Consider the following 23309-nt stretch of genomic DNA (forward strand, 5'->3'; position numbering starts at 1 on the left):
AAACATGTAGACACCGGCAGGGCTGGCTAGGGCACATGGGGACTGCCTGCTGGCTAGCCCTGCACTGAAGCATCCTCAGGTCACAGCCAGTCTCTGCAACACTTGATTGTCTTCAAGGTACCTTCCAGCCCTAATATCTGTGAAATCTGTGAAACGCTGAGCCAGGTCAGAGCAGCGCCAGGCTGACAGGCTGACCCCTCGGTGCATATTCAGATGAAGGGGATCCCAATCTCAGTGGGCTGCTAGATGGTATGGGTATCCAAATGCTAATTAATAACAGGGAAAATGGAAAATAGTTTTCTCTTCAGTCTGAGTTTCTGCCAGTACCCCCATGGCTTAGCTTTTTCCCCACCTCAGCCACAAAGTTGTGGGATTGGGATTTTTGCATAACAGAATAGGTCCTCAAGCCCTTGCAGTGCTTTGCAGCCCTAAATCTCAAAGTGCTTGTCAAAGCCATCACTATGATTATCCCTTATTTTACAGCTGGAGAAACTGAGGCACAAGAGGGGATACTTACATCGACCTCGCTGGCCAGGGGCAAAGCCATTATAGAAACCAGGCCACCACAGTCCTTTCCACTTAAAAAGGGGCCTTAGAGTTAAAGAAGAACTGGGCTTCATTGATGGCCTCGCTGCAGATCTCTTGGACAACTTTTGGAAAGCCACTGCGGGCTAAATTTCAGAGAATATGTAAGGTATACATCTAATTTGGTAGGTGCCCTGAACAACTGGATTATTTATGATGGGTAAGATCAAATGTTTGAAAGCTGGTTGTGTTCAAAAAGCACTCTGAGCCTGAGAGTCTCCAGCATAATGCCATCCGCACAGAAGAATGAATATTTCCGTTGCTTGTGGACGGAGATCCCAAGACAGCAGCCTATTTTGGCAGGTTTGGTTCCAGATGCTTAAAGTGAAAAAATATCATTCCTGAGCTTGAATGAAAGGTTTAAGTCAAGAAACCCCAAAGCAGTCAGAGAAGAAACAGCTTATCCATTGCGGAGACTGATGGGTACCAATAGCTACAGCTTTTATCTTCTTTCTTAGGTATGTGAAGTTTATAGAAAACCTTGAAAAACTTTTCTGAAGATAATCTGTCAAGTTTGCAAGGCTGACAGTCCCTGATGCTCTGTTTGCTCGGCTGTGTCTTAAAGGGGAAAATAGGGTGAAATTCATCTCTCTCATAACCTACTGGAGAGTGAGTTAGCACAAGGGATGAATTGGACCCAAAATGTATTTGATGTAATATGAATTGCCTTTATGGTGGATGTTGCTTGGCATTGTTATGCCCTAGTTTTGAACCTTTAATTTTCGATGAGCTGTATCGGGGGGGCAGCTGTAGCAGCCATTTGGTCTTATCCAGTTGCTGCAGCCTCTGCAGAAATGAGACACACGCTTGTACACCCACAGGCAAACACACATACAAGCACACGCTATGCTTCTTCATGAAGACTTCTGCTCATTCTTGCAATTCCTTTCCTGGATATAACATAAATGTCATTCAGACCAAATGACTGGTCTTTGAGTATGAGAAAATAGAGAGAGCTGATTTTTATGCATAAGAAAATATTTCATGAAAACGGTCCTTTCTAGGACATGTGGTGCACAGAGAACAACACTGTGATCCCTATGTGTTGCTCACAAGCTAAGAACTTTGCCTGTCTTTACCTAGAAACCAGACCAAAGAAAACTTAGACACCAAGAAGTGGTACTAAAATGTTTTTTGCCCTGGACAAGACCTTGCCAGAGAGTAGTGAGAGGTTGGAGTGGGAGTAGTTACTTTGACCTGTCCCAGGGACTCAAAGACTCTGGCTGCTGCCACCATGTTGCTGTCTGCCCACTCCCTACTGCCGCAGCCCAGAGATCCTGCTGATGCTACCAAGACTTGCCAGGGGGCAACCATTCTGGCAACACCCGAGGCTGGTACCCCTACTCACCACCCTCGTTAGGCTGCTGATAATTAACACCCAGGTGAATAGACCAAAGTGACCAAATGATGGTCATTCATCTCCAAAAAGAGGTTTTGGAGTCCCCGGGCATACACGTAGCCTTCCTGTTTGGTTGAAGTCCAAACCACACCGCGTTTCGCACAAGACTGTAGATTTGTTCCACGACCCTGAGTTATTTCTGTATCGCATCACATGTCTAAGAAACCAATGCATAATCCTTGCAGCTATACATTTGCACTGTAAATTCACCGCCTGGCACCACCCCACATGCAGAGCATGCCAGGACTTGGAAGGACTAGCGAAAACAGCTTCTAGGTGTGACAAGACTAAATCGCCTCCCTTTGGCTGCAGTTCCTCCAGCATAATTGACAACTGGCTGCAGATCAAATATAACATCGGGGAAGAAGTCATCTAGATTCCCTTGTGGGAATGAGCTGTAAGGATGCTCTGGAAAATCCAGCGCTCCTCCCAGGAAGCAGTTACAGGAAAGTTGTTCAAATAACCAAACATTTTCCCAAGCTTGGTGGTTCAGCCTGCCCTCCCACCATCTAGCTATCTACCGTCTATTCAAACTGTAAAAATAAAATGCAGTAAAATCAGTAATTCTCTGTACAGCAAGGAGAGCAAAGCATGTCCATCTCCCTAGTGGGAGACCTGGTCCTTTTTTTTTTTTTTTTAATTTTAAACTTACTTAAGATTTGATGATTGAACAAAAGCAGACAAGAAAATATTGCAGTTATCTGATGTACAGAAGTGTAACACAAAGTCTGCTCATTATGGATAATATTTATGGCAGATCATAACATTAAATTACAACCCAGCCGCCTCAGCCAGAAATTTGTAACACCGCACATGTGCTTCTAATTAAGGGCTTTTGAAGTTGCCTGGGATATTTATTTTCGGGGGATTTAGTGCACAGAACGATTAAAGTTTGCTCTTGTTAGGAGTTCTGCAATCTTACAAAAAAGAGCGAGAAAGACTACAAATGAACCTCTAATTAAGACCTATATAGTAATATATTCATGTATGTGTGTGATGACTGTGTGTGCATGTATACGCATGTATGTGTTAATGTGTATACAATAATATATTTCCAAAGAGAGAGACAAAAGAGTCCTTTGTTTTAAATGTGGTCAGAGTACAAAATTTGCGACCGTAATTTTGTTTATAGGAAATCCTTTATAATGCTAGTTTAGTGTTTCCATATGGAATTCTCATAGGACTCTTTCTTTTTTTCCCTCCCTTTTTTATTTGGATAAGGCAAGAGAAAAGTGAATGTACATTCCAAAGATGCATAGTCATTCCGGATCAAATTCAATGGATTCTGGCAGGAGTTGAAAAACACAGATGCAGTGTTTTAGGTCTCCTGCTGTGCAGTCTCCAGCTGTGAGTGTCTGGTTGAAGCACTTTGTAAAATCATGAAAACCCTATTAAATTCATGAAATATGATATACTGTATTTTTGAGCTAACTTTCCATTGAACTGTCCATGAAGATGGAATTTAGCTGGCTTGCTTATATATCGAACACACACAGACTCCCAAACAACAAGCCAATAGATATGTCAGGAGTTGCTGCAAACACTTCTTTTTTTCCCTTTCACTTTTAGGCTCGCTTCTTCTTTTCTAAACCCCAGGAGAACCTGGACTGTTCTCTGAGTATTATTCTCTCTCTGATCCCATTCTACTCTTTGTGGGACTTGGATGTATAAATGACTTCCTTGCAATTAAAATCTTAAGGGGTCCCTGATGTTTAGGTGAATGAAAGTTAGCCTCTGACCTTTGAGAATGTGGCGCTCTGTCGACTGGACTTTAAGTGTAGCACAGGCAAGTGCCCCCTTCCGAATGTATTTATATCTATATATATTTTATATATATATTTTTATATATATATTTTATATATTTTTATATATGTGTATGTATATATATTATATGTTTTTATATATTTATTTTATTTATATATATCTCCCTTGCTAGGAAACTACTCAACTGAAAACAGTTTGATATTCTTAGTTCATTTCCTATTGGGCTATAATTCACATCATAAAACCAACGTATGTTTGGCTTCTTTTTTTTTAATAGAAAAGTGAGAGAAGTCCCCTGAGGTGAATCATTTTGTTGTTAAAATTGTCCCTGAGACACAGGCAATTACAACCTCTCACATGCGTGGCAGGGTGAGCTAAGTATGTATTTTAGTAAGCCCAGCCTGGCTTTGTTTATCTATGTGTCTGGGCACCCAGTTGATTGAAAGTTGTAACTAGTTTAATAAAATATAGGGGTACTGGTGTTCAGCACACAACTGCCTTTTGTATAAGGTTTTCTTTACTTCTGCACAAGGCAGGCAGAGCCTTACTATAAAAGTACGTTGTACTTTGAATAGTGCCTTTATTCAAGGATCTCAACGCACTCTAGAAGCACTGGGAATATACATCAGATCGTGAAGTCTGTATCAAGCGACCGTGTCTACACGATTGCACAAGAGTTTGTTACTACTGGGCAGTAGCGTCACATGGCACAAAGTGCAATGCAATATACTACGCAGTCAGCATCACCAAAAAGCCTTTCGGGAATGCTACTGCACAGTAACACCAGTTACTGCACAGTCGTTTAGTACTTGTGTATGCAAGTACGAACTGACTACACAGTAACAACTGCATGGTGAGCGTCTCGTGTAGATGCAGCCAGCAAGCCATAACACGTCATTCAGTAACTCCAATATTTTGTTTGACTAAAGGGGCATCTTCTGGCCTCGAGGTGAAGAATTCAAGAGGTGGAGAATTCTTCAAACTCTCCCTGATAGTAGGTAAATGTCCTTAGTGTTAGATATTTGTGCCTTATTTTCAACCGTATTAGCCTGCATGAATTGGGATAGTGTGGAAACTGTAAGGTTTACATGACTTGCCCATAGTAACAAAGAGCCAGGGGTAGAAATAAAGCGAAGGACACATAAAACTTCCACTTTGTTTCTTGAACCATTAGAGTATACTACTTGCTACTCCCAGATCGAATTCTTCTTTACCCCTTCCACAGATACAGTGCTTGTTTTGGGGGGTGGTTTGCTGGGACTACAAATGATGTCACTTAGATGTACTGTCAAGCTCCTCTTACAGCCTTCCTAACTCTTCCTGGGTTGAATTTCCTTTGATGATTTGTAACGTTTCAGATATTTTGGTGGAACATGTCTTGGAACAGGTTCAGAAATTCAAATTGGTTTGCATAAGAAGTAGCCAGAACCGTAACTCTTTGCTCAAATGTCTCCAAGGCTTTTTGGTCTGGAAACCATGCTTGACAGGTCAGACTTCTTGGTCCAGGTCTCAAATCCTATCTGATCCCAGATGTGCTGAAACAGAGACAATGTGAGAACAGCCTTCCCTGTGGCATTTCCCACTTCCTATATCCAAGAAGAAGCACAGAAGACTGTGGGATCACTATTTTTTCTTTTAATTTACTGAAATGTTGAACCTGGACACTAGAGGGGTGGGAAATGGGCTGTATTCGATTTGGATTCAGCCCGAATTAGGGATAGTGATTCTATTTATTGATTCAGATCACTGTCCCGGTTCAGTTCCACCAAATCCAAATCAGATTTGATGTTGATTTGGAGAATCAGCGATTAAGCCATAGACACAGCTTTAAATGTTTTTTCTACAGACCTCAAGATACCAGGCGCAGATGCTGCAATGTTGGGGCGGAAAGAGCATCCCACCAGAGTTCAGGTGGGCTCCCCATGTGCTCGGCGGTGGCCCTGAACGTGGACTGGAAATACTTCTGGTCCACTTCCAGGTCCACCGCTGAGCGCGCAGGGGACCCACCCACATTCCCCACCCCGGCTCAGCGATCAGCTACAAGGGGACCCCTGGTGCCCCGCCAAATCCAGGAGACACCAATTGCCAATCTGGGGGGCAAGGAGGTCCCCCATGTACTCTGCAGCAGACCTGGAAGTGGACCAGAAGTGCTTCTGGTCCACTTCTAGGTCTACCACCAAGCGCCCTGGGGACCCCATTGCATGCTTCTGCAGGACGCTCCATCCAGCTCATCATCTCAGTGTTGATGAGTCACCTGGTACCTTGAGGTATGTAGAAAAAACATTTAAAGCTGTGTCTATGTCTGAATCATCGAATCTCTCCGAATTGATTCAGAGGGTTCCAATTCAATTCAGAGAGATCGAAGGGTCTCCTGATTCGATTCAGATTTGGAGATTCAGCTGCTGAATCAGGCTGAATCTCTGCCAAATCAAATCAGCGACCAAAGCTTTGCACAGCCCTACTGGACACTTCCCAGAGCCGACACTTGACTCATGGTTACAAGCTAAGTTTACGCTAGAGCCATGAACTGAAAGATGAACACTGTTTTTTGCATTGAGGGAAAGGTCTGGTTTTTGTCCTAGACAAAAATATTGACAAAAATATGAGTCAAATATTTCTTCCCTTGGTCCCAGGATGAATATATCCATCACCCTTGCAAAGCTGCATAAGGTTGGGAGAAATCCCCCTGCATCCTTCCGAAGACCCACACGGGGATTAGGCAGTATCTCTCCCAAAGGAAAATGCAGTGAACCCAAACTCTTGACTCTGGTATGATAGAAAGATGTATTTCTGCTTAGTGGGTCACCATTGTCATGGGTTAAGTGAAGTGATGTTAGGGCCCACTTAAAGCATCACTCATTATGATTCCTGATAATAAGATTACTCTGCGGTCTTAATTGTCTTAAAACAGTGCATCATCCACTGCCAGATGCCAAAAGAACATTAATTAATGAGGTTTATGTTAACAGACATCTTGAGAGGATTAACATGGAAAAATTAGATAACTAAGTGCATGCCATTTAGGCTTAAAGTGTAACTCCTGCTGTGTTGTGTGGCAATGTTATGCATAAAGACACCTGTATTCTCTGTAGTACAACAAAATAATGGAGCACTTATTAGGCTTTACTAATTTGATATACAGAGTGGCGGCTCCAGAATGCACATATTTATTGTTATCTGTTGCTTTCTGCTGTGTGTGTTGGCAAGGGCATGTGTTCACAGGGGAGCATGGATGAGGCATTCTGGGACTGTGCTGTGTATCACACACAAGCTCTTGTTTCTCTCTTCTCTCTTTCAGCTGATGGTTCAGGTCTATCAAGAGACGTGATTCTCTTTGCTCTTAGCCCATCCATTCAAGGGGTTCAAAATGCAACTGCAATCAGGTACTTAGCCTGCCAGTCAGTCCGTAATTGGCCTCCCTTCAAATCCATTATCTGACTCCCAGTTACCAAAAATGTTCATTTCCACAGCTTTCAAATCAGAAACTACCTAGATCCTCCTCCCCGCCTACTTCTACCTCCTTCCAATGTTGACTATGACAGCCAGTTGAGGTTACCTGTAGGAATGGGTGGATTTTTGATAGGGACATATTACTACTATTGCAGTGGCTCTCAAACTTTTTAGACTCCAGGCACCCCTCATTAGACTCAAGAAACTACTGGGGAAATGCCAAACCTTAGCTTTCACTTGTTTTTTTTAACTACGGAAAAATAATAGAGCAATTCTTCTGTTGCACAAAACTCACAGAGACCGCAAGAGGTCAGATTGTTTTTGACACTATAGATTCCTGTTTGAAATCTCTGAGTTTATCTTGTGGATCATGTGTAGGTGTCTACACACCCAACCGTGCTAATATTGTGCGTCACCTGCAGCACCCTTAAAAGGATCTCGCAGTACGCAGGGTGCCATGGTACCCTTGTTAAGAGTTGCTGTGCTAGTGTCACAGGCCAAATTGAATTCGCCCGCTGGGCATGCATCAAGCTGCTGGGTTTGTGTGCTTTTAAGTTTTCTGAGACTGAGCACAGTACTCTCACTGCCTCTGGTTTTGGATTGCTAGGACTGTACTCAGGGTGACAGATCCTCTATTTAGCAGCCCCTTCTAAGAGCTGGGACCCTGGAGTCTAACTACCCAGGCCCTGGAACTTAGTGAGAGCTTTCCCAGAGTCCCAAGCTGCTTAGGCACACACTTCCCAGATCTCCAAATGTACAGTCCTCACCACTTACCTCTCCACATACAACGTATGACTGAGGAATGTGCGACACAGGCTTTGCAGAAGGTCCTAATGTATTGCAATTGCTCTTTACCTAAGAGAAGAAATATACAGGTCTTAAGCAAACAGTAAGATAGTCTTACACATGCCTTGCCTCAGTTCCTTCAACATTTCTGCAAGGTTCGGAGCTTAGATCAGGCTCTTTTAAGGGGTATGTTCCCTCCATGTACCTGGCCTCTGCTGAAAACATGAAGAGCCCCTGATCTCTTCTTCTACTGTCGAAAATGGCTGGTGACATATTTTTTCTATAACTCAATGTCTCATTTGTCTGATGACCTCCTATGGGGTCCTCAGGTGGTTAAAATTTCCTACCAGGGGTTGAATTACCAGCTCACTTGGCACACTGTTTCTTCTTGCTGGTTCCCATGGCTCTTCCTGGCCTTTCTCACAGTCAAAGAGGGCTTCCACATCAATTGAAAGCCATCGAGGTTTAATTCCATCATTAGGTCTGTGCCACTATCCTTTGGGATTTCAGACCAACACAGAGGCAGAAAGAAACTAGTAATGTCTTTTCAAAATGATGCTTATAGTTACACAAAGATAAACAGCCCATAATCTCACATTCAAATTCCTAGACAGATGCCCCAAATCCTCACAGCTAGAAAATGAAAATGGAAATGGAAAAAGATCTCTAATATATCCCATAAAGACCTCCAAGCAGCTACTAGACTGTGGCACGGTTTTCTTGTGCTCCATTTTTGTATCTCTGTATCCTCCCACTAAACCTGTGAGCTCTCTGAAACAGGAAATACCTTGTTGTCTGTTCGTACGGGGCCAAGCACAACACGGTTGGTTTCCATGACTGGGGTGCTTAAATGCTACTTCAGTACAAATAATTAATAATAGCAGTCATGCCTGGCCCCAGCACAAATCTCACCTGGGTGTAAACAAGTCGTGGAAGGCTCCATAACTACTACTTAGCTATAGTCTGAGTTATTCATTACCAACAAAGTCCAGGCAAATGCTCATGTTGTACAAGCTGTATATTTTTGAGTTGCGTCTCTTAAAAAGTAACATTTTCTCTGCTCCTTCCCCAAGAATGAAAATATTAAAATGCAGAGAGTTCCCACCCCTGAAAATCAGTCACCAAATCAAGCCAAATCAGACGTCTCAGATTTTACTCAGTCCTTACTTGGGAAAAATAGGGTTAAGAGCAGCATTAGGGCCATCTAGCCTAGCCATATGCCCTGTTCCATATGTGTAACTTTGGATTTTCTTCCCTACATCTCTCATTGTGTTGCCTGCAGCCCCATTGTCCAATTTATCAAGATTCCATTTAAATTCTAATTCTAACCTCCAAAAAGAATTGCAATGGTTTTGTATCACCACCAGCAAATGTGATCAAAGTACTCTCTATCCTGGCATCCAGATCAATAAATAGGAATGTTATAAGCAACCCTGGATTCAAAACAATGGTACCGTACTCTTGCCAGAGACAGATATTATGTATATTAGCTGTCCAAAGAGAAACTCTCCTGAGAGTGATTTAACCTTGGTTGTTCCCATGTTATTTTTCTCCTGGAGCATCCATTTTTACCCTGGGAGAAAAAGACTTAATATCTGTACAATTGTGGCTTCCCTTGCAAGAACAGCAACTCTCCCAGGAGAAACTGAGTGTCTGATCCTGGATAGACAGATAGGATTTCAGAAACAGGAAGCTGTATTCTTGATGTGTTAAAAACTTCCTAGACAGGTTATGTCTTTGGATAATTCCTTCTAACAGATATCAAGGAAGTTAAAATCCCTCATTACTCCCATAGCCATCTCAGTGTGCAAGACCATTTTCACAAAAAATCCAATTCCATGACCATCTATTTTTAATCAGTTGCTGCTTAGTTTGCATTAAGGTACTGCAGTGTACTGGCTGCCTTATATATACTTTGCAACTGTTTCATAAAAATCTTAATTTAGAGAAGCAATAGTCAGTTTGAATATAGTTCCCTAGTTTGAATGTAATTTCAAATGACCAACAAATAAAAATCATCTGGAATTCATTTCAATAGCCATATTATGTATAAATGTCTATTTTCAGGAATAAGAATGTTTTCAGATGTTCAGCACCATCATTATCCATAGCACCTAAAAGGCCTAGAGATAAACCATGACCCCACTGTCTTAGACACTGCACATCTAGAACAAAGAGCACCAGGGAGCAGATGATCTAAGCATAAAAACACATAACAGATAAGCATAAAAAGACACAACAGATGGACACAGATATGCACAGTGTTGTTCAGCATGATCATCAGGGTCTCAGCAAATCTGAAATCACTGTGAAACTGAGGTCAAGCTATGCATTTTTGCTAGTGAAGGGGAAAATATAAATGTAAGACATTCAGAGGGTGATTTCAGATGAAAACTTCTACAGCCATAAGTTGCTCTTAGAAGTTGAGTCAGTTCTGCATTACTTTTCTAAAATAATGCGTGCAAGATGCATGTCTTCCTACTACACAGGTCACCTCACACCACTCTACTTCAATACCAAACTACCACAGAATGTGGTGGATTCTCCAGAGCCTTTGATTTCAGATTAATTGGGCACATCTACACATGGGCTTTAATGTGCAGTAGTCCACTTTACTGTGCATTAAAGCATCACTTAAAAAACAATGCAGTTATGCTAGTGTATGATAAAATAAGCTACTGCACATTAAGCATCACTTAAAAACTGTGCACATTCATTACTGGACACATCTACATGTGCATTTGATCTGAGATCAGTTTACTTGCAAGTAAACTACTCATGAGTAGATGCTCCCAGGCAGGTGTCTACACATGCAGGGACATGGCAGCAGATTTGCTGATCTTAGCACCAAACTGCTGCCATTTCCTGCAGCCCTGCAATGGGCGTCTTCTGACATGAGGGGGAGCGCAAAGCTCTGGGCACAGCTGTCAGCCGCTGCCAGCCATCTTCAAAAGCGAGCTCTGCTCTCTGCTTCCTGGGCAGCCACTTCCCTGGCCAGAAGCAGTATGCACAGTGCAGGGGCAGCACGTGGCAGCTCTTTCCTCACTGCCTCTGCCTCCCTGCATCATGGCTGCTCCTTCCCCTGGCAATGATGACCAGTGTCCCAGGCTCCTGCTGGCCAAGGAGAGCTGCACACCCACCCCCAGGGCCGGGGGCACCAGGTGCAAGAGGTGCTGGCTAACCACCTCCTTCTGCACTCTCTGCTATAGCCCACCTGAACAGCTGCCTACAGATCCCCCCACCACGCCCCCCCCAGTACCATGCTCAAACAGACCACCCTCTCCCATCAGCAAACAGGGTGCGTGCACTGTGGTGAATCTGGCCGGGGGGGGCTCATCCAGGGGTGATGGCAGCCAGTGGTCCCCCAGCATGGTCAGCTCCCCCTCCAGCAGCCAGTGTCCATGACCAGCAGGGCTGGTGTGCACTCCTGGCTCCACTGCAGGCAGCTCTGGACTCCTGGCTAGAGGAGACAGCATTGGACCTCTACCCTGGCCCATGGGGGGCTTGCTTCTGGGCAGTGGGTAGCTGCCTGGGGGCAGGCAGGACTAGGGGCAGGGGTGGGGTAGCAGTCCAGGACGGTGTCCAGCACCCAGTGGTCATTCTCCGTGGCCTTCACTGCCCTGCCTAGAACAGCGTTCATATTCCAGGGCCAGGAGCTGCACCTGGAACTCCCAGTCTGCCCAGTCCTATGCCTTCTTGCACTGGTTCTGCATTTACTTGCATTGGTCCTCCATGCACAGGTGGCAGAAGGCTGGGCTAATGGGGCTCAGCCCCCCCAACCATGAGGCAGCGGACAGGGCCACAAGGCAGCCCGGCCATGGGCTCTCAGTGACTGCAGCAGCAGGGGAAGGGCACACATGCAGCCAGAATGGGAGCCCAGTTTGTGGATCACTGGCTGCCCAGGACAGCAGACCAATATCAATCTATTCTTTGAAAGGCAAGGGGCCACAGAGGGGTGCAGCTCGAGGCCCCCCCACAGTGAGGGAGGGAGTCAGGCACAGGCACGGGCAGGGGCTGGTGTGAATGAGGCTCCATCCAGGCCAGTTGATGGGACAATCGGATCCCAGGCAGCTCATCCCAGGGTGCAGGAGGACTCCCACTGCTGTGCACACCCTGCAGAGGCCCAGGGGGCACATGCCCCCCAACCTGTTTATGGGGCGGAGACAGCTGCTGCTGCACCCTAGGCTTTGGTCCCCACTGCTGCTGCAGCTGCCCCAGGAGCACCATGACACCATGTGCATCCCACTGCAGGGTGGGCAGGGGGCATGGCACAGCCCAGCAGTGGCAGGCACATGGCATCGCGCCATTCCCAGGGCATGGATGAGCCACCCCTGGATGAGCCACCCAGGCTCCGACTGTCTCACCACCCAGCCCAGCCCCATTCACCCCAGCCCCTGCTCCTGCCTGTGCCCCACTCCCTCCCTCACCACAGGGGCCTCCATGTGCCATCCCATAGCCCTTTCCTTTCCTGCCACCCCATCCTTCATAGACTTACCTTCTGCATGGGGGGAGGGGGGCACACACACGCTTAGCCCTCCAAATATTTTTTTCTCCTGCTGCTATGCCTGCACATCTTCACAGGCCATGTCCTCTGCCTGCCACCTGTCCTTGTGGGGCACATCCTCCACCCACTAGACCCCTACATCTGCAAGACAGTCTTCTGATGCCATCACCAGCAGGTCCAGAAGGAGATCCCTGTCCTGGGTCTTCCTCTGGTGGAGCTGGCACATCCCCAGGGGCCCAGCTGTGGGCAGCAGTGACCCTGAGGCTGCATTCCAGCTGCCAACTGTGGCCTCTCCCCTGCATGCAGCTGCAGGGCCTGCAGAACTGTGACAAAGAAGCTGTTTGTGAGAGCTTCCAACATTTCTGAGATAAGTTGCTCTATACCAGGGTCCCATGTGCTGCCCAGCCTCAGATTGGGGGTCAGGTGTGCACAAGTGCTCAGGGACCATGGTAAGTCTTGCTGGCACTCCCCGACTGACAGTTGTCATCGGAGATGGAAACCCACCGTGCCCACAAGGCCATGCCTTTATGTGGCACTGCTGTGCTGACTGGTCAGGCCTGCACTCCCGCATCTGACCTGACAGCCCCTCATAGACATAGGCATTGGAGCGCCTGCCCCACGCAAACTGGTGCCACACCTCCACTTCACCACACAGCCCCATAAGGTTGCCAGTCTCCTCCGTGAACCAGCTGGGGCCCTGGATGGCAAGCACTGGCATCACCAACAATGAGGCCATCAGGGCTTCTGCACCAGCTCTCCAGGCCTATGTATAGATGTCCATGTGCTGCTGGGCCTGGACAGATGCCTGCAGCACCTAGCACAGGGATACGACACGAGACTGGCAGCCATGTTGCGAGGCAATGCACCACAGCACCTGTAGGCTCTGGGCAGGCTGCTGTGGTTGGGCTACAGCTGGAGCTGGAGCTGGAGCTGGAGCTGGAGCTGGCCACATCAGTCAGCCTGGCAGGAGCTAGTAGCAGCCTGCAGGCCTGGCAAACACATAGCACTGCAGCGCAAGGCAGCGGCACTGCGATCCAGGAAAGCTGGTACAGAAAATCAGAGGCCTGGGCAGGGGGACAAAGGGCCTGGAGTGGCCTTAGGCTGCCTGCATGTGCCCCAGGGCTCAAACTGCCTGCAGGCTTTTAAAGGCCTGGAGAGACATAGAGCTGGCCCAGCCCTGGGGCAGGAGAGGCTCCCAGTCCAGGGTCCTAGGGCTGAGCACAGGCTGGCCCCCTGGTGACAGGGCTGACCTGGAGCAAATCAGCTCCCACATGGCGTCTACTTGAGCATTCCTGTGCCATAAGTACTTGCAAGTAAATTCACTACTTGCATTTGCAAGTAGCAAATTTACTCACGCATACCATCACTTACTGCACCGTAAGCATGTGCACATGTAGACACGTGTGCTAACTGTGCAGCAAACTATGTTACTATACAGTAAAACACCTTGTGTAGATGTGTCCATTGAACATTAAGGCAGCCTAATGTGCATTTCTTTAGTACCTCACATTGGAGGTACTAAATTTAATGCGTATTAGAAAAAGCACCTTATGCACATGTGATTTAGAATGACATCCCCATGTCATTCTAAAAGCAATACTGCAGCTTAAGCAGAAGTAATGGTCTTGATACAGAAATTGCTGGGTGAAAATCTCTGGCCTCTGATACACGAGGTCAGATGAGATGGTCATGATGGCCCCAGTCTGTCCTTAAAATTGATAAATCGAGTCTGCTAGCACATGTATAATGTTTACCTTATAGAAGGACCTTTCATAAACCCCTTTCCTCCTCCTCTTCACAACTCAGTAGCCAATGACCCTCATTCTAATATGAGCAGTAAAAAATATATATACTGGTAGGTTCATGACTGTGTGAAAAATATCTCCATGGCTGGATTTATTGACTGTTCTTAGAGGGACCTTCGCTGATGCAATGTTCTCTTTTTTAACAAATTGCTGCCCTCAAATTGCCTGCTGCCTCTGCAGTTCAGTTTGCTTTACACACCATAATTACTCCCTTTCATCACTATCCCTGGCCTTGCTCCTTGTATTAGAATTTCCCTGGCTCTCTGAAAAAAAAGGTTTGAATAGCACCAAACTCAAAATACTTCTCTGCGTTTTGACAGCACCTTCCGTTCACAAATCTTAAAACACATATACAGAAGTGAATGAATTAAGTCCCTGAACAACCCTGGGAGCTGGTCACTATTGATTAAATATGCACAGCGCCCCCAGTAGTGCAGTACTGGTCCTTGATGATAGAGAATCAGATCCAAAGCTTACTGAAGTCAAGGGAAAAGCTTAATTGGCTTCATCTAGTTTGGGATCGGGCTCGTGAGGATTCCAATTCCAGAGGTGTCGATCTGTTGCCTTTCCAAAGCGCTCCTTTTACTAATTTGTTTTTTAGCCCAGTTCGGCTATCATTCACATCATTTCAAACCTGCCAAGCCAGAAGGATTTGCCGCATGCCAAGATCCATAAAACTGAAAGGTCAGCTATTAATTGCCTTCAATTTCGGTTTAGTGACTTCGGAAGAGTCCTTTCCTCAGCCACAATATTTAATTTGTATATATATTTTTAGAGATCTGTTTATTCCAACAACATAACTCTCTGGTTTGCAGCCATTGATTTTATAAAAGAGATAATAAAAATGTAATGAGTATGGAGATGAAAACGTGGAAATGACACGGAGAAAGTAATAAACATTAAAATAAAAATATAAACAAGTCTATAAACCAAACCCTGGAGATATTTCCAATGTATAATGTCACTTTTATACCTCTTACTTCATAAAGCATAACTTTCAAAGAGAATTAATTTAATTCTGCTGCTAACCTTACCTAACCTCAATCAAGTAATAGGTAGTAAGAAAGGCAATTATATGCATATGCAGCAAGCTTTCATTTAGCACAAGTGGTTGAAGTATTAGGATTGCCTAATAGAGACCTAATACCCACCCCACCAAATGTAGCAATGGCATTCCAGGAACTCTGGTTTCTGCTTGAGCCCTTATTTAAGGTATGGACTTGTAACACATTTATAGTAGTGTAATTGGCCTTTGCATCAGTGTAGACATAGAGTAGACACACAAAATACAGCTCTACCTCAGTGTATGTCACTCCTTTCCAGGTTAGTTATCCTTTCAAAAGCTCAGAGTAACTAGCAACTACTCTCAGTTGCAATGCGGATGGGTCACATGTCCACAGCTGTTGTCGCTCTCATCCTTTCCTTTTTGCAAACAAACTGTTCCCAAGTACCTTCCCCTGCCACCTAGGCTGAGTACAGACATGCATAAAGCCCAAGGCAGAATCGATCAGGTTACACAGTTTTCTATAAGCAGAGGATCTTAGATCAGTAGTGAGCAGAGTACACTTTTGCCCTTCGGTGGGAGAATGGGGGGGGGGGGGGAGGGGGCTGCATATCGTAGACCAGGTTCTGTCACTCTTAAACCAGTCTATATGTGCTAAACTTCTGTTCTGTTGTGGGTATAGACCGGTTTTGTGTACCAGACTTCTGTTCTGTTACCAGTCACGTATACCAATTAAAGTGTAATGCCTGTATCTGGCCCCAGTGATGAGGCATTGTAATGGCACCTTCTACCCAGGGAGAGCTGGGTCATCTGCCCACTCTGTGTAGGTACAACTTATACTGGTTCTGTGAAGTGTAAGTTAAGTTAATGTAAGTGTGCCTACAGTCATAGGTGGCCACAGCCTTAGCCTTCAAAGCACAGCTTAAGTGGGCTGGTCCCCCTAAGGTACATCAGTGACTCTCAGACCCCAATTCAGTTTGATAACCAAAGTGAATGGGGACAGTGGTGTACTTACAGCTGTGTGCATGCTTCAGAGTGCCTTGCTGTGGCACGGTGCTGCTACACGAGCTGTCCTACTGCTGGCAGTAGAGTAACTTGCACAGTAAAGGTAGCATTCACCCCTGTGAAGGGCACTTAACACAATATATGTGTGCAGTACTGCAGCCTCCCTTAAACCTTAATGTGAAGGGTCTGTCTCTGAGCTGGCCCTTGCCATTAAGACAGCATATTTTCTTATGTACAATATGCACCTTTTCCTCAAAAAATGGGATTCACGTATTAAGCAGGGAAGCCAATATGTCTACCTGGGATAAAAGTGCCCTGTTATGATTCCTGCTTCATAGTACAGCAGCTATGGCATTATTATTCAGGCAGTTGAAGGAGTTGGTTGACTTAATGGGCCATTGTTCTCCACTCCATAGGTGTTAATGACCATCTCTCCTCTTTAAAGGGCTTGGTGTTCTACTAATCAAGCTGACCTTTCTTAGGGTCATTTTGCTATCTGTCAGCTGCTCCTGGTCTCTCTTCTCTTATTGCTCATTTTACACAGAAAAAGCAGGATGAGTCAGCCACAGATTAGGCTCTGTCCTGGTTTCTACACAGCCATAAAATCTCTTGAAAAATCTTTTTTTTCTTCATTCTGCCTTTCAAAAACAAAGGGGTATATCTTACTTGTGGGGTGTTGTATGTGAGAAGATATGGTACTAGTCAGTGTAAGTGTCAGATCAGACTAATTAATGGGTGCCTATACACATGCAGAGGGGCTGTTCTGACATGCTGTAATTACAGCATGTTGAAGCAGACTCAATTAATCCAGTCTGCTGGAGGTTGGTAATTACCACACTCCAGCAGACTCCAGTGTCATGTGTATCTGCATCCCCATGCTGAAAAAAATGGCAGCGGGGGCACTTTAACTAAAGTTCATTCAATGAGCTTTAGTTAAAGCAATCCCTGCTGCCATTTTTCAGCAAGGAGACACTGATATACATGACTCTCCAGGTGCATCCGGACACTCCGGGTGCTAATTAGAGCGGCTGTCAGAGCACATTTTATAAATACCCAGTGCCTCCTCATATGATGTCTTCCGAAGGAACAACTATCATTTCATTTTGTGGATGGGAAAATGAATCGCACAGAGATTAAGGTCAACATTTTGAGATATGCATGTCTAAATGTAGGCACCTGAATCCCCACTTATAGACACTTAAAATGTACTGTCTCCCATTGAAGTCACCTCCCATGACTTCAATGGAAGGTGCAGCATGGTAGCACCTCTCAGAATCAGACTTCTTTTTTAGGTGCCTCATAGCAGAAGCCCACATCTGAACATTTCAGCTTTATCTCCTCCATGCCTCACTTTCTCCAAGGAAAAAAGACGATTCCAGTCTCACAAGGCATTACCAGGCTCAGAATACTACTTTGAGATCTCAAGTGAGTAGTGGAAACTCATGCCATTATTAAAAAACCTTGGAACAGAAATGACTATTAAGGCTCAGTGAACCAAGAAAAATTTGTATTCATATGATGTTAATAGAAATAAACTTATCTGGACTTCAGTAGACATTGAACCAAGCCCTACTGGGTAACATAGAGATGGCTGTAAAGTGAAGTATTTCCTATGCTGCATCACAGTCTGTCTATATGCATGAGGTGCTGAAGATAGATTGTAATTCTTTTAAGAGCATCAAGGCTCAGTGAGCATAATATAGAGAGTCAATCAATAATAGTTATTATTATTAATTACAGTTCCACTTAATTTTGAAAAGTGCCCCAATGCTAGATGTTTCACTGGCCACTGAGATCAATGAGTATTTCTACTGATTTTGATGGGGTTGGGATCAGGCCTAGGGGGGTCAACTTACAAGGTGGATTTAGGTACCCAATTGCTCTTTTGGTGTCTCTGGCAATCGCTTTCTAACCTGCCGCCTATCCCTGCAGGTATTTAAAGTCCTTTATTTCTACTGTTGGTCATGCATATAAGCAGAGACATCTTGAGAAGAGTTTTGCACCTAGCTCAAGCAGCAACTAGGTGTCCCCCTTCTAACTTGCTTGAAGGGATAGAGTCTGTGGATGTGGTCTAAAAGGAAGAGAAGGTGGTACCTGAAGTCCTCCACCCTTGTAGCCATTATAGCAGAAAGTATTGTCTCCTGGGATATGGGAGATGCTGCTTTCAATCCCTCCTCTGCCTGGCTTGGAGTTGGGATTGAAAGTGGGGTTTCCCATAGTTGGAAGAACATCTGAACCACTGGGCTACAGGGTGTTCTGGGAACTCTCTCCCTCTTTCTTTCCTTTTGAAATTTTCCCACTTAATGTAAACTAATTAAATAAGCATTAGGGCAGAGACTGGTACCTATGTCTCCCAGATGAATGTCCTGATCACCAAGCTTCTGAGTCATTCCCAGTCTTTCTCTGAACCAATTAATATTTCAGTGTAAAGAAGGGTGGCACCGTCACTCACTCCTTTTATTCTTCCTTTGGGGAAAAGGACTGATATGGCTGAGGCAGCTTTTGGCAGGATAGGTGTGAATCACAAGAGGAGCAAAGTACTTTCCTCAAGTTCAGAGTTAGGGGCGGCCTACATATCCCGCCTCTCCTCTACATCTCTCCTAAGCCTGCAGGAACCGTCATGCTGCCCAGTGGTTTCTGTGGATCTTCTTCCTAGAAAATAGCGTAATAGGAAACTTGAGAAGGTTTTAAGACACCCAACTCCCCTACAAGAGGCCCATGTGATTAGTTCAAGCATGTGAATTTGAGGAGGTGGCAGAACTATGAATGACTGGCCCTCCTGAGGCTAAGGGGGCACAGTGACCACCCGCAAGTAGTGGCAGCATTGTCAGCAGCCAGGGCATGGTGGCCATGAGCAAGGGCTACTGACAGGCTGCCATCGTGACGTAGGCAGTGAGGGTGTGCCAAGCGAGGACTGCCCACAGGTGGCCACAGTGATGTTGGCAGCAAGAGTGGGCCAAGCATGGACCGCCCACAGATGACCACAGCAGTGTCAGTGGCAAGGCGGCAGGTGGCAAGCAGCAACAACCCGCAGATGCCAGCAGCAGCTTTGGCAGTGGCCAAATCGCAAGTGGGGCAAATGCCCCCCCACACCTCCCTATGCCTTGCCTATGTGCAGAACACCAAAGTTAGGCATTGCAACATCTCAGCCCCTTTGTAATTGTATTGTTGACCTTTCCAGCACTACAAAACTAATTCCCATTTACAGATTCTCAGTGTTTTAAAAACTCACGACATAAACACTTATCTCTTCCATTACCTCAGCCTACTTTTTGATACATCAAATGAGGAACATGTTGGCAAATTGACTGCAAATGTTTCTTCTTCTTTCTCTACAGTGTCCAAAACATACAGATTATGCTATCCTGAACTCACATAAACTCCACGTGGGCTTACATCAGGGCTGTAAAACTGACCTGATTTTGCAAACTGATTTAAGGAAATGGAAGCAACTTGCTTTACAGCTTCCAAGTTGGCTTTTGCTGCCCAAACTTCTTTGCTCTTGGAGCACTGGACCTCAGTTTGCCTATACTAAGTGGGAACCATAGATCATAGCTTTCACATGTGTTTTTGAAGGAGTGTATTACTCACACACCCCCAAATCAACTTCTGTTATTTACCTCATAATTCTCAATTATTCAACTTCTTTGATGAGCTCCCTAAGCACTGAGGATCTGATCTGTATCTGCTGAAATTAGTCTGTGTCTTCCACTTGACTTCAGTTGGCACTGAATCAGATCCCAAAAGCCTGCCTGACCATCTCATGACCTTTTTGGTGGCCAAACTGAAGAAAAAAAAAGGGCAAGGAATTAGAATTGGATTGACCTACATATCTTTGGGTTTTTTCAATAAGAAAAAAATGTTTATGCATACACACATCCACATACAGTGCAGGACAGGGCTTTTTCTTTTTTCCTGATGTACACTATGATTTACACTTCCATGACACATTTCATCCAAAGATCTCAAAGCACTTTACAATCATGAATTAATTCTCACAACTGTCCTCTGAGGTAACCAGTCTACTATAATCCCTTTTTTGCATCTAGGCAAATAAAGGCATGTTGAACTAAATCGTTTCAGCTGGGTCACAAAGTTGGGTAGCAACCAAGGAAGGACAGCAAGGGCACATTTCACCTCCCAGTGGACTATTAGTTGACCTTCCAGTAGTCATTTCACCTCAGCTTTCCCATTCTGTAAAATAGTTATGAAGATACTAACCTTCTCTGTAATGTGCTTTGAGATCTACTGCGGTAAAATAGTGCAGTAGTATCTTTCTCATATCACTACTGGCAAAAGTTAGGTACAATATTTTCCTTTGGGTGTGAGAAAAATAAAAACATGAAGATACAACATGAGTCTGATCCTCAGTTGAAAGGTTCCTATTGACATCAGTAGGGTTTCCATAAGAACTAAAATAAGTAAATGCTTTGGGAGAAGCATGGATAAACACGTGTTGTGCATTTAGCTGCCTTGTTACAGTTATGTGTAGGTATCTATTTGTTTCTTAGATGTTTAGTAATTAGTTCTTCTCTGTCACAAAGGGCTGATTTTTTTATTCTTATAAGCTCATCCTTCAGTAAGCTGTTTTGAACTCTTTATAATCAAACCTGAACTTCATTGCCACCAATTGCACATCTACACAGAAACAGGCAAATGTTAATGTCAGATTTGTGCACACAACTCCAGCTGAGGTCTCTCGCAGTGTATCTGGACAGTGCAAAGCAGGGTTGGGTATGAGAACCCAAGCAAGCCACAAGTGAGCTCCCAAGATATCAAACACACGGCATTTTGAACAGGCTACCATACTAATACAGCTAGAGCCAAAGTTACAGAATTCAAAACTAGGTTGGATTCTTTACATGGCACCGGAGAGAGAAGAGCAAGGTAGTTACCATGTTAGTCTGAAGTCAGATTGAAGGTAGGGTAGATACTGGGGCTGTGCAAAGCCTCTGCCAAATTGAATTGGTCCCTGATTCGATTTGGCAGAGATTTCGCCCAATTCAGTGGCTGAATCTACAAATCCGAATCAAATCAGGAGACACTTTAATCTCTCTGAATAGGATGGGAACCCTCCAAATCAATTCAGAAAGATTCGACGATTCAGACATAGATGCAGCTTTAAATGTTTTTCTGCATACCTCAAGGTAGCAGGTGGCTCATGAGTGCTGCGATGCTGGGGCACGTGGAGTGTCCCACGGGAGCGCGGGGAGCTCCGCAGAGCGCTTGGCAGCAGACCCGGAAGTGGACTAGATGCACTTCTGGGTCCACCGGACAGTGCACTGGGGGGCCCCCTGGCTCAGCAACTGGTACCTCCTGGGTTTGGGGGGGCACCCAGGGTCCCCCTGCAGCCGATTGCTGATCCGGGGGACCCCAGGGAGACCTCCAGTGTGCTCAGCAACAGACCTGGAAGTGGACTTCCAGTGCTTCCACTTCCAGGTTCACCGCCAAGCATGCAGGCCCCCACCCCACACACATGCGCTGCTGTGGGACGCTCCATCTGCCCCAGCATCGCAGCATTCACGAGCCGTGCCTGGTACCTTGAGGTATGTAGAAAAAACATTTAAAGCTGTGTCTATGGCAGAATCGCTGACTCTCTGAATCAGCATTGAATCTACAGAGCTGTATTTGGCCGAATCAAAATGGGGACAGTGATCCAAATCAACAACTCGAATCACTGTCCCTGTTTCAGGCCAAATCCAAATCGAATATGGCCCATTTCGCACATCTAGTAGATATGCAGTTTATAGACTAATTAAATAAAATATATACAGGCCATAAGCTTTTGTGAACTCAAACTCACTTCATCAAATACTGTCACTGTAGGCTGTAGAGAACCTCATCATTTCTCTTCATTTAAACCAGTTCTTTCACTCTTTCAATATTTAATTTTTAGTGTTTGGGATGTAAACCATACTTCTGTTATCTCTGAAGGTAAGTTACACCAGCCCAGCAAGAATATCTTGGGAACAAAATTTGTTTAAATCCAAAGGCCAAGATTTTTACTTCACTCCGGCAAAACCAGTATATGCTATTTCTCTGCTAAATACCACTGGGATATAAATACCAGTGCAGGATCTGACATCAGCGGGCAAAGTGTCCAAAGGAGGTGTCCACCAGGAGGACTGCTGGAACGGATCATGCTGTGGGACTGCCATTTACACGGTGGTCTCAGCAGACCACTTAATAAACTGTTTTTGTCCTACAAATCAAAGCGCACAACTCATATTTCAATATCAGTAGTCTGCCCTTTCTAATGCGATGGCTGTGCCTGCTTTTTTTAAGCAAAGTTCTGGGAAGTCGGGTGTAATGTTTGTCAGCTTTAGCCTTAGGTCACCTTTGTACAGACCACCTGAATGGAGCTTGCGAACCAGTGGTGGTCCACGGACCGCAGTTGGAGAACCTCTGGTCTAACCCGTACTTAACTTCCAATGGCAGAGATCCCACAGTTTCTCTAGGTAGTCTGTTCGAGTGCTTAACTATTCTCATAGTTAGATAATGCTTCCTAATACCCAATCTAAATCTCGCTTTTATATTCAAGCCTATTATTATTTGTCCTGTTCCCTGTAGATGCAGAGAACACTTAATCATAATCATCTCTATAACGTGCCGTTTTGTATCTGAAGACTGCTATTAAAACTCCCTTTGGTGTTGCCTTCTGAAAACTAATCCCAGTTCCTCCCTTTTCTCTGTTTGTCATGTTTCCTAGACCACTTCTGCTGCTCCCCTCTGGACTCTTTCCAGTTTATCCATATCTTTCTTACAAGTATGGTTCTCAAAACGAAGCGTGACAGTCCAGGTGAGTCCTCACCACTATTAAATAGATGGAAGAATCCTATCCTGTGGCTTGCATAACACACACCTGTTATGATATCCTAGCATGCTATGACACTTGGCAATAGTTGACAGCCATCAGACTCAGGAGACCATGGAGATTGCATCTCTGGTGGATTACCAGGTACTGCCGCAGCTCGTTGAATGGCTGGGGAGTCTGATGCATGACAAGCA

The sequence above is a fragment of the Crocodylus siamensis genome, chromosome 3, assembly GCF_052110815.1.
Source record: "Crocodylus siamensis isolate JL-2025a chromosome 3, ASM5211081v1, whole genome shotgun sequence".
Classification (NCBI taxonomy): Eukaryota; Metazoa; Chordata; order Crocodylia; family Crocodylidae; genus Crocodylus; species Crocodylus siamensis.